This window comes from Palaemon carinicauda, chromosome 1, assembly GCF_036898095.1.
Source record: "Palaemon carinicauda isolate YSFRI2023 chromosome 1, ASM3689809v2, whole genome shotgun sequence".
Lineage (NCBI taxonomy): Eukaryota > Metazoa > Arthropoda > Malacostraca > Decapoda > Palaemonidae > Palaemon > Palaemon carinicauda.
The window spans coordinates 6,358,348-6,366,000 of NC_090725.1; positions in this window are offsets into that span (position 1 = coordinate 6,358,348).

Sequence of the window (7,653 nt, forward strand, 5' to 3'; positions counted from 1 at the left end):
TATATATATATATATACATATATATACATATATACATATATATACATATATACATATATATATACATATATACATATATATACATATATACATATATATACATATATGTATATTATATATATAAATATATATTTATATATATATATATATATATATATATATATATATATATATATATATATAAATAATATATATATATTGTGTGTATATATATATATATATATATATATATATATGTATATATATATATATATATATATGTATATATATAAATATATATTTATATATAATATATGTGTATATATGTATATATATGTACAGTACCGGTATATATATGTATATACAGTAATCCCTCGCCATTTCGCGGCTCAAGTTTCCCGGTCTCAGTGCATCGCGGATTTTCAAAAATATTCATATATATATATATATATATATATATATATATATATATATACTGTATATAGAGGAGCAAGTCTGATAAAAGGTGGCCCACCTCCTAGAAAGGATCACTCCTCTACCAATTGATGATCACTGGCTGCCCATAAAAGCAAGAATTGGGTTTAAGATATTCACAATAACTCATCAAGTTATCAGAACCAGACGTCCAAAATATCTAAGAGAATTGCTACATATCGTGCAGTCAACATATCGTGTTGACATGAGGATAGTTACAGATTGTTTCAAATTATCGGAACCTAGGTATATGTCTATTGTAGGCTTTAGAGACTAAATATGTGGCTCCGAGACTAAACAATAAGCTCCCACTAGACATATGAAAGACTGAAGATATTAAGGCTTTCAAGAGGAATCTGAAGACTTTCATGTTCTCTAAGGGCTTTGATAGAGTGGATTTGACAATAAACGAGCAATGTGTGGTGTTATTTGTTGAATGATTTTGAAAGAACATGATAGAATGACTGTGGAGGTCCTGTAGAGAGTAGTGTTCCTCCCCTGCTGTATAGGACCAGAAAAGTAGCCCTTAAAGTAAGACCTGAAAAATTACCATCCTATAATCAGATGGTCCTACCAGTTTTAACTTTGCATCAGCAACATGGATCCTTTCTGAAACTTTAGAATATAAGCTAGTTATAACTTAAAGGGCTATGGAAAGAGTAATGATGGGAATAATACTAAGAGACAAAAAGAGCGACATGGATAAGAGAGGATATTTTAACATGTAAAAAAGAAATGGATGTGGACATAATGAGAATGACAGATAATAAATGAATGTTAAGAATGAAATAATTGGACCTTAGAAATTTCAAATAAAGCAGGGGAAGGAAGAGAAGACAATTTATTGATGCAAGTATCGACTCATAGAAAGACCATAAACAGATGGGAGAGGAAAGTCATGTCTGAAGTTTTCCTCCTAGAGTGGATTAGCTACAGCTGATGAGTATGATGATGATGATGCCATTATGTGCACTGATATGACTCGCCAGGTTAATCTGAGACTTGCATACCATACCACATTTGGTGTCCAAAATGTGGTAAGGTATGTAAATCCAACATTGGCCTGGTGAGTCGTTTCATTGCAGACAAATGGCTGGAGTAGTCTCGCTACATTAATTGCTATTGAAGAACTTTGAATTCCATCACCAGTAATAATGAACTGCTATTAAATTGAAATGGTAAAATTTTTATGTTATGTTATCCAGCAACCAGACAGGGTATAGGCTATTTACAATATACAAGATAGAAGAAACCAATATTGTTGTTATTGTTGAAGATTGCCTGGCTCATGTGACCAGACACTAAGATTTAAACAGGTAGAGAGTTTAGAATATTTGATATCTACATAAAGCCAAGACAAGGGGCTAAAGCCCTCAGTCAAAGGTAAGAGTAGAATAGAAATTATTACCTGGCTGATGCCACCAGACAATAAAGATTTTAAATAGGTTTAGAGTGAAATATTTTATATCTACTTAAAGCTAAGCCCCTAAGGCAATGGTAAGTGTAGAATAGAAACATATTGTGATGTTTTTGACGAAAGAATGCAAATTAAACTAAAATTCAAGATCTGTTGCACCATAATCAGACTGGTGATTAAGTATGGTTTAGAAATATGGTCATAAACGAGGAATGAACAGAAATGATAACGTTGGCAGAGAATTTTTGGATTTTTTGTTTTGTGAAAGGCAGACTAATGAAAAAACTAGGAGTGATAAACATTACTAATATGATAAAATTGTCAATATTATGATAATATTGGCATGTGAAAAGTATGGGTAAAGGGGAAGAAGTGAAGAGGGCTGAGTAGAAGCTGTTAGTGGTGGAGAGTCAAGAGAGGCAAAATATCAGATAACACGAAGTGAAGGAAGAATAAGATAAGAACGTTTTGTAAAGGTAAATGCTATGAAAATAGCCAGTGAAGCAATATCAAGATAACTGACCATAGTGGCCTGTATGCAGCATCCTTTTTGGCCCCAAGCACATGGCTGCAAGATAGTATCCAAGGGTCCAGTGCCCACTCGCATTGACCAATATCATAATCAAGTCCATCAAGGACACCAACCCTTAAGTTTATGGATGACTGTTGGTATGAAAAAAACATCTTTAAAGCAACTAGTTCTATTCCTCCAATCTCCAGATTAACGTTCATGGATCTATGTCCATGATTTACATTTACTCACATTTTTGTACTCATATTCACATTCACTTTCAACCATCTCATCAGACACAGGCATCTGTTCTTCAATATACTTTAGACTACTGAAATGCAGATATCAAATCTATTTTGTTAATAATTGCATTGCATCTTCTTTGCTGAAATATCCATATTTTGTTGGTTTTGATAATATGCCTGGTCTATTACAGATTTTTTGGGCTCAAGCCATGTCGTCCTGATGGAAGTTCCCTAAAGTAGCTTCCTAAGGGATATATGTACTACAGTGATATTCCCAGAGAATTTTACCTTTAGGTATCCAGAATTCTAACTCCTGGCACAAATATCCTTAAATTTTCTCTTAAGGATATCGCATAATATCAGAGGACGTATTCTTGACACGCCACATAGTAATCTGCACCCATAATAGCATTTACGCTTCGAGGAGGTGTGGCAGAATAGAAGGGGAGCCGTATCAAGGTTACCCCCATTCTCGTACTACTTTTGAGTATGACAACAGCGCCATCTCCACGATGGCGGACATTCCTTGTACCATTAATTAATTATTTTAATTATTTAGCTATTTAGGCAATTATACTTGTAGAATATTGATAATGTGCATAATTTTCCTTTTCCATGTCGATCGTATAATTAGAGTTTCGGTGATTTAGGTAACCGAGATCTCGACTCGCCTAGGTAACCTAACCTAGGCGTTTTATTATACGTTCAGACATTTCCCCGGTTACCCTCGTATATTGTTTTTCAATTCAAGTGAAGACTGATACCTCCCAGAATTATATGAAACATTACATGTCTCCATGGAGATTTAAGGGTAATCTCTTTTTCCCTCTGAGTGTAGCTTCAGGCTACAACCCTAGTGGCCGTGCCATGAATTTTATTTAGACATGACTAGCCTAGGGTTTTTCCTGTCTCTTCCCTTAACCGCTGGTTGTGGTATACTAGCAGGTTTTGGGATTCAGTCAGAATCTCAGAGTATTTAGTCTTATGTCGGCAACCTGCCGGCAGGGTGAATAGGTTGTAGGATACCATCATTCCCCTGCCGGCTAGGCTGCCGGCATTGGAGGCTAGCCCTCCCTAGCCGCTCTTGAATTAGTGGTAGGATACCATCTCCTTGCGACTAGAAGACTAGTTCTGTGCCGCAGTCCCCTAGGCTGAAGAGTAGTATTCTTCTTTTGCCTAGGATGTTGCGGCACTGGAACTCTGTTTCTCCCTTGTTGAGAGGAGGTGACAATGCTGCTATCCCCTTAACTGTATTGGCAATCTCTAGGTTGGAGAACTGAGGCTCTCCTGTCACCTAGGATACTGCCGTTCTTTTAAGAGGTGGTAGGACTGACAATTTTGTCAGTTCCTTCCACACGCTATACAGGACCCTGTTCCCTACCCCTCTGTCTACTTTTGATGGTCGAGCCATTGTCTTTCATTGGGCCGGCATCCTGCAACCTTACCGTTGCCGGAGCCGGCCAGACTTCCTCTCTATGACCTCTGTCCGGCTGCCGGTAGCTATGCTAGCTGCAAGCAGCCATGTTGAATGTCCGTAACCATATGTCTTTCAACTGCCGGCGGCCATTATGGTGGCTGGCGGCAATGCATACTGCTGGCAGCCACATCATCTGTCGGCAACTATGGTCTCTGCCGGTAGCTGACGACTGCCGGCAGCCAAGATGGCTGCCGGTAGCTGGTACTGCCGGAGGCTAGCCTGCCGGCAGTGTATTGGTGGCACCTTGCCGGCAGTGTATTGGCGGCACCTTGCCGGCAGTGTATTGGTGGCACCTTGCTGGCAATAGTACTGTAGCTGAATGGAAGCCTGAATGGTACATTCTCCCCTTCCATTAGAACTTTCTTTCTGGAGAAAGGCAGTAAAATTAGACTTTTACATCCTTAATTACTGTATACATACACAGTAAGAAGTAGCCTTTACTCCATGCTATCTCTCTCTAGCTAGCATACTGGATATGCTGGCAAGACCTAGCTATGCCAGGAACATGCCAGCTGAACTACAGTATATGTTATACAGGTAGCCAGTATATATGCAGTATAGAATATACTGCAGATAGAAAACTACTATATATTTTATGCTAGTAGTTATTTCCAATATATCTTGGATATCCCTACACAGGCATTTGCTGAACCCAATCCCATATTGAATCAATATAATTTCTTCAATATCCTGATTAGAAATCAGCATTTGGATTACCTTACAATATTAAATATCTTCAAGGCAGGGCTGATACACTCTTAACCCTTAAAGGGTAGAGCCTTTATCCTTGAGTCCCCCTGATCAGGAAACTCTATAATTTAATATTGTAAGGAAGGCTACGGCAAATAGGCTGAGTGGGATACACAAATATATGTCTTTATTTTCCCTAGTCCAGCCGGCATCATGCCAGCTGGACCGTACTGTCAAATTCTGCTACAAAGGCAGCATACTGACTAAACTACAATACACAATTGTACAGTAGCCAGTAATTTGCAATATAGACACACTGCAAATAGAAAACTACAGTACCATTATACAGTAGTAATTTCTAACATACCTTGGGTACCCTTGTGCGAGCATTCTACTGGTACCGCTCCTATATTGAAAGAATAGTATTTCTTCAATATTCTGATTGAGAATCAGTCATCCTGACCCCTCAGTATTAACAATAAAAAGGGACAGTGAAATAGTACTTCTCTACCCCTAGGGGTAAGAGCCCTTCTACTTGGAGTTCCTTGATAGAGGAATCTCCCTATAGTTAATACCGAGGGGAGGTAACAGAATTTGCTTGCAGGGGGTACACAAGTATGTGTCTCCTACTATCCCTCTATAGCTTACTATCCTAAGCTATTCTGTTATAGAGGACCTTTGTATGTTGATTATCAGGGAGATAATCCTTTGTATACTCATTCGGTTTTCCTTTCTTTACAGGAGGAACACCAGATACCTTGTGCCGCAGTCTTCTGCAAGGCCAAGAGTAAGTATTTTTACGGTCATAATACTTGCAGGTTTCATGCCCCCTGCAATATTATTTCCGGATCCCTACATTATTGGAACCCGCAGGTTTGCAATATATGTCGGACATTAATGTCCAAAGGTTTCGAGAATCCCAAGTCTACAGAGACTAGGGATACAGCTCAATACAAATTACGCAACTGGGTGAGAGGCTTCCAGAAAATCTCTCCAGGACCTTACATACCTAATGATAGGATGCGTAAGCTACTATTTCCGAAAGCATGTAAGGAAATAGTGGTGCCTCAGGCACCAACTACATCCCCTGATGGCCAGATAGCCTTTGGGAAGGAGGGCAAAAAGTGCCCCAGGGTAGAAGAGGAAAATGTCGTGTTGGAATTTCCTCCGCCTATGCCGGCTCTAGAGCCATCGACGTCGACATCTTCGTCTTCTACCCCTCTATTAGATAGAATGGAACAATTATGTATCCAGCTGAATAATCAAATAAAGAGCTTTTGTAAACAAAACGAAAAGCAGGAAGTAAAATGCAAGATAGAGCCTCGCAAAGCTTCTCTTGTTGCTTCCCAAGGGTCATTCAAACGACCCATGGATCAAGACCTACCAACATGCCCCAAAACCAATCCCTGGAGGTTTGCGGAGCTGATGCCAATTTTAAATGGCAACCTCTACATCTCAGAGAAAATGGGTGCTGTTCCTTTGGACAAAATTCAATTTTGGCCAAGCTTTGATGCTTTCCCTAATTGTTTTGTTCGACTGAGGTATGAACCAAAGTCAAGAAAAGGAACGGAATCAAAGGAGGTCATGATTCTCGACCATGATAAGGCGCAGGCTATCCTGTCAGGTAGCCTGAAAAAGGCGGGTTATTCATAGTCGAAGGTATTCTCACTGGATAACAGACATCCTTCCTTTCTTGCTCCTGCTTCAATCTCATTCCCCTTTATGGGGAAGGCATTTACATCTGTTGCCAAAGCAGTGGAGGCGGGTAAGCCATGTCCTGCACTCGAGGAGTGCAAGCCTCTGTTACCAGCTTTTCCCAGACAGGAAAAGGACTAGAAGGAAGTCCATTTAACTTTTTCAGTAGGAAGATTAGATGCGGATGTCGCCAGTCGACAATTTAATGAAAGTTGCTCTTGTATAATGAACAAGAGACAAAGGGGAGACTTGCAGCCTCCCTTTCTCTACAAAACTACATAGAGTTGTGTTCAACCTACCAAAATACCCCAGACATGCTCATGGTCCTAGCCAAAATGAATATGGCTACCTTAGTGAAGGGCCTTTACGCCTTTATGAAGGTTAGGAGAGCATGTAGAGAGTTTGTGTTTGCTGCTGCAATAGTGAAACATGAAACAAGGAAGCTAATATCTTCCAACATCTGGGGTAAAGACCTCTTCCCACACGAGGTAGTTAGGAAAGTGATTAAGAGCGCCTCCATGGAGAACATAAGTCTTCTCCAAAAGTGGGGCATCCTTTCAAAGAGAAAATCTTCCATGGTTGTGGGTCGCCAACCTAAAAAGAAGACGGGAAATGCTGGAAATATCCGGGCTGCTCAACAACATCCCACAATTCCAGTGACCACGGTGCCACAGGCAGGTGGTCAAAAGTTTAAACCTACTGACTATTCGAAGCATGAAGATGCTTCTGCTAGGATGGACGTTCCTTCAGGATCGTCGGACCTTCGATCCTTGGGTCCAAGGCCTATTCAAGATGGGACTTTGATGGGAAACAGAAATGTCTCCACCATCATTTCCTTACCTTCTCCTACAATCCAAAACCCTCCTGGAGGAGTATACCTGAGAGCTCTAGAGCATACAGGTGGTAGGAAAACTATAGTCCATCGAGTTCCAGGGAAGGCTGTTTTGTGTTCACGAGGAGGACTCAAGAAATCTCTGAGTCATTCTGAACTTGTTGCCACTCAACAAGTTTATAGAAAACAGCAAGTTCAGAATTTTAATCCTTCCGAATATATGGACCTTGTTCCAAAAAGGGGTGTTCGTAGTCTTGTCAGACCTGAAAGGTGTCCTGTGGCAACTTCCAGTCAATCACCCCCTTCCCTCCTATCTAGAATTCAAGTTACAGA